The sequence below is a fragment of the Lolium perenne genome, chromosome 6, assembly GCF_019359855.2.
Source record: "Lolium perenne isolate Kyuss_39 chromosome 6, Kyuss_2.0, whole genome shotgun sequence".
Classification (NCBI taxonomy): Eukaryota; Viridiplantae; Streptophyta; class Magnoliopsida; order Poales; family Poaceae; genus Lolium; species Lolium perenne.
Genome location: NC_067249.2, coordinates 109,814,831 through 109,820,677, shown reverse-complemented (window position 1 = coordinate 109,820,677; position 5,847 = coordinate 109,814,831).

Here is a 5,847-nt window from a genome sequence, read left to right as displayed (position 1 = left end):
AAACATGTGATCCTCATATCTAAGCCTTCCCCTCAGGTTGTCCCAATTTCTGTCACTTCGGGGCCTTTGGTTCCGGACATAGACATGTGCATACAACTTGTAGATACAATCTAAGCAATAATGATAGAGCTTAAATCTAAGATCATGCCACTCGGGCCCTAGTGACAAGCATTAAGCATAACAAGATTGCAGCAACAATAACTTCACAAACTTTATAGATAGACTAATCATAATGTATCATCCATCGGATCCCAACAAACACAACACCGATTACATCAGATGGATCTCAATCATGTAAGGCAGCTCATGAGATCATTGTATTGAAGTACATGGGATAGAGAGTACCAACTAGCTACTGCTAGAACCCGTAGTCCATGGGGGAACTACTCACGGAGCATGATGGAGGCGGTGGCGTCAATGGAGATGGCTTCCGGGGGCACTTCCCCGTCCCGGCAGGGTGCCGGAACAGAGACTTCTGTCCCCCGAATTGGAGTTTCGCGATGGCGGCGGCGCCCCTGGAGTCTTTCTGGAGTTTCATCAATTAGTATCGAGGATTTAGGTCGCGAGGGGTTAAATAGGCGAAGAGGCGGCGCAAAAGGGTTTCTGGGGGGGCCCACACAGTAGGGGCGCGCCCCCCCTTGGCCGCGCCGCCCTGTGGGGTGGGGCCCCCTGGCTCCCCTCCGACTCTCCTTTGGTGTTCTGGATGCTTCCGGGAAAAATATGATGTTTGGCGTTGATTTCGTCCAATTCCGAGAATATTGCCCGAACAGCCTTTCTGGAATCAAAAACAGCAGAAAACATGAACTGGCACTGTGGCATCTTGTTAATAGGTTAGTTCCGGAAAACGCATAAAAACATTATAAAGTGCGAGCAAAACATGTAAGTATTGTCATAAAACAAGCATGGAACATCAGAAATTATGGATACGTTGGAGACGTATCACTAGTACATCACCAAGCTAGCTTCCATAGCTGCACATCTCCAATGCTCCACCATAGGAACCCTTCCAATGCCCCACCAAGGAACTCTTCCAATGCTCCACCAAAGGAACCCTTCCAATGCCCCACCAAGGAACTCTTCCAATGCTCCACCAAAGGAACCCTTCCAATGCCCCACCAAGGAACTCTTCCAATGCTCCACCAAAGGAACCCTACCACCAAGATCCACTAAGGAGTACCACGAATTGGTGAACTTTCTCTCGGTAGAATGATAGATCGGGGTCTCCTCCACCACCTCTCAAAGTATGAGCAAGATTGGTTGGGTGTATGAGGAGATCCCCTCAATTTTGAGCTCAGCAACAATGGAGGAGAGAGAGAGGAGAGCCAAATCGGGCTGGAGAAGAAGGGGCCTTTATATAGGTCCCTCCAAATCCAACCGTTGGATGCTGTTTTTTCCTAAGCGGTACTACCGCTTCTAGGAAGCGGTACTACCGCTCTGAGTTCGAATCCCCACAGAACTTGTCCACGTGGACACATAGCGGTACTACCGCTCGCGGTACCGCTTGAGGTACCGCAATAGGGTCCATACCTTACTGGATCCAAAGCGGTACCAGAGCGGTACCAGAGCGGTACTGCCGTAACGCGTTACGGTACTTTGAGCGGTACCGTGGGCGGTACTACCGCTCTCAAGCGGTACTACCGCTCAAGGTACCGTAAAGGTACCGTAACGTGTTCTGTGGGACATTTCCGCGTGCAATCCTCAGAGCGGTATCTCGGGCGGTACCAGTAGGGGTAGCGGTACTACCGCTCCTGGTACCGGTAGTACCGCTATGGCTAAAACAGCTTTTTCCTCTTTTCCTCTCCTACCATGTTACCTCGCGACACACACACAAAACCAGAAAGCCTAAGAACTATGCTTCGGTCTTCTGATCATAATGTGTTCGGCGAGGGTTCCGTGCATCTTGCAAACCTATCAATGACAAACTTTGTGCACGGTTAGAATTGTTCGAGTGTTGTTATCAAACACACAAAACACGGGATATGGATCTTGCTCTTACAGTATAATATGATCAGATTCATTTCGGCTGTAGATTGATATTTCATCAAAATACACAACCACAAACTTGCCAATAAAATCACGCAAAACATGGTTCATCAATCTCATGAAAGTGTTAGGTGCATTAGTTAAACCAAAAGGCATTACTAACCACTCATATAAACCAATTTTTGTTTTAAAGGCGGTTTTCCACTCATCCCCTTCTTTCATCCTAATTTGATGATAACCACTACGCAAATCAATTTTAGTGAAAACAGCAGCACCACTCAACTCATCTAGCATATCCTCTAAATGGGGAATAGGATGACGATATCGAATAGTAATGTTGTTTATCGCTCTACAATCTACGCACATACGCCATGTACCATCTTTCTTAGGAACAAGAATAACAGGAACAGCACAAGGACTAAGGATGATGCAGATATAACCTTTGTCGAGTAGCGCTTGTACTTGCTTCTGTATTTCCTTCATCTCTTCGGGATTCGTCCTATATGGCGCCCTATTGGGCAGCGATGCTCCGGGGATCAAGTCAATTTGATGCTCAATACCTCGCAATGGTGGAAGTCCTGCGGGTACCTCTTCCGGAAACACGTCGCTGAATTCCTGCAAAACATTAGAAACACCAAGAGGAAGAGGGGTCATGTCGTTAGAAACCAAAACCGTACCCCTGTACATAAGCACAAGAGGCATGGCTGTAGGATCCTCACTAAATTCTCTCATGTCTTGTTTGGTGGCTAATGAGACTAAGGAATTCACTCTCTCACTTTTCGTTATATCACTCACGTCATTACAATTCTCTCGCCTATCTATGGATGCATCCTCCAAGTTTACTTCAATTTTCTGACGAGACTCATTGACAATTTGCTGCGGTGACATAGGCTGTAAGTTAATTTTCTTGCCCTTGAACTCCAAGTGATATGTATTGGCGCGACCATTGTGTTGCACAGAACGATCAAAGAGCCATGGCCGACCCAACAGCAGGTGACACACCGTCATAGGAACCACATCAAAGTCAATGGAATCCTTATACGGTCCAATCTCAAAATCAACACGCACCATGTGGCTCACCTTCATCTCACCATTATTGCTCAACCACTGAATATAATACGGATGCGGGTGCGGTAGATACTTCAGTTTCAGCTTGGCACATAACTCTTTGCTTGCTAGATTGCGACAACTCCCGCCATCAATAATGACCTTGCAAGCCTTGTCAGGACCAACTAGTGCCTTTGTTTGGAACAAAATTACAGCGCTGTGTACATGCACTTGGCTGCACATTAAGAACATGCTGCGAAACAACAATAGTTTGAGCTTCAGAAGGATAAGCATCAAAACCATCACTATCATAATCATCCTCATCTGGAGCATTGGGATCAACATCATCTCCAGTTTCATACTCATTGTCCTCATTAATAATCATAACTTTGCTGTTAGGACAATCTCGCTTGAAGTGACCCTTGCCACCACATGTATGACAAGCCATATCGCGGTTTCGCGCTGTCGACATGTTAGAACTAGTTCCACTTGCTGCAGGGACGGGCTTCTTTGTGTTGGACACATTGGAGACCGGCTTGCTAGATGAAGTAGGAACATCCGCAGGGCGCGACGATGGCTCCATGGAGGGCGGCGCACGAGGTGTGTAACACCCAGCGCCTGTAGCACGGCCCTTCATTTGTTGTTCTTCAGCCAACTGTGACTCAGATTCTCTTGCATGATGTAGCAATTCATTCATAGTAGCGTAAGTATGATGACGCACAATGCCCTTGATAGTAAATCTGAGACCACTCAGAAATCACTGTAGTGTCATCTCAAGAGACTCACGGACACGGGCACGCTGCATAAGCATCTCCATCTCCATGTAGTAAGCATCAACTGTCAACACACCTTGCTTCAATTGGGTCAACTTGTTAAAGACGGAACACAAGTAATTGGTAGGCACAAAACGAGCTCTCATAGCCGCCTTCATAGCACGCCATGTGATAATGGGCAGCTCACCATCTTCTTCTCGAGCACGAACAAGTCCCTCCCACCAAGGCAATGCATAGCCATCAAATTCAGAGGAAGCAAGCTTGATCTTCCTATCTTCAGTATAGTCAGGATGTAAACGCCATAATCTCTCAATCTTCAGCTCCCATGTAAGATATTCTTCAACATCAGTACCTCCTTCAAATCTGGGAATTGAGAACTTTGGCTTACCCAAACCATCTTCTTGTTGTTGTGGAATACGTTGGGCTCCGACGGGGACAAAACCACGACCACGGAACGCTTCACCAACACCACGGCCAATACCACGACCCATACCACGCCCTGGACCATTAACAGCTTCAGCATTGTCACCTTGCACACTGCCATCGTCATCATGCGGTGGTTGTTGTGTTTGCACCATAGTACATATCTCACCAACGACATTGGTCAAAGTTTGTATAGATGCTTGAAGAGTCGTCATTGTTGTTTGAACGGTGTTAACCGCTTGAGTAGCTTCATCGACCTTCAAGTGAACACCCTGAATATCTTTATCCAATACGTCATTAGCAACTCGTATTTGACGTTGCATATGATCACGAAGTGCCTCAAATTCACGCCAAGTAACTGTTGTGTTGGCGTCCTTTTTCTGCATCACATCAACATCCTCAGTAGACATGATTAGTAGGTTAGTGCACTAAACAAAAAATTGTGGTGGTACTCTCACAACTCACTCAAAACTGATAAGAAAGGTAAATCTTACCGCTCCAAAGTGAATTAGTATTGCTTACCAACTTGGATTGACGGACTAGTGCACGGATGTAGCGAAGCGAATATCAAGGGTATAAGAACAATCACACGACAAAGCAGGATATAAGTGGGGCTGTAGGTGGGCTACCTATTTGAACCAATAACAAGCTCTAGCGCTGACCGTAGACAACCAATGATAATCACACAAGGCGATATAATGGGGCAATGCAACTATATGTAGGAAAGGTTGCAATGCACTAGAGAGACGCTAGCAAAGCTCAACGAGACAGGCACAAGATTGCTCAACTACGGGTGCAGTAAAGTAAACTTAGGCCTTCACTTGATTCAACTAGCACTTCACTTTTCTTTTTGGATTTTTTTTCTTTTTGTATAACACACGCAACTATGTAGCTCTTTTTGCTTCTTTTCAATTTTCTCCGTTTTTTTTATTTTCTGACGCAACTCCTTGATAACACGGCCAACAGAAATATGCAAAGCACCAATAACCTAACGAGCAGCCTGTCGAGCGGTAAAACTAGTCTCTTCTGGGGAAGTTCCTAGTCACTTTATATCGAAAGGCTGTGTCTATGGTTGGGAACAAGCACACTGTACGCTATGTGGACTCGGAGTAACAAAAACTGACACTAGACGAATAAGTAACACAAGATGATAGAGTAAACACAAACCCTAAAATACTAGATGAAAGAAAAAGGGACGCAAAAACAACTACGAAAAGCAACTAAAACTTGAAATTAGTGCAATCTAAGGCTATGGCAAACCCTAACCCTAACTTTTTATGGCTTTTTTTGGATAGGAAAACACTCACAACTCAACTATGGGGTGGATTGTGGATGGCTTACCGAGGAAAACTGGAAATCTGATACCAAGATGATATGGGGTGGCCCGATCTTCTCAGTAAGCGACGGGTGGTGATGAACACACGATGGTAGCAGCGGATGGAATCGATGATGATGAGAAGGATAACTTGTATGATGCCGATGAAGTCGCTCGATTGATTCCTGATGCCAATGCAACAGCTCTCAACCCTGCAAGATATTCGCAACTCCACACACTTGCGCATGTAGCCGCCGACCACGAAGCGGTAGATTGCAATCTTCTAATCCCCAATGGAACAGCAGA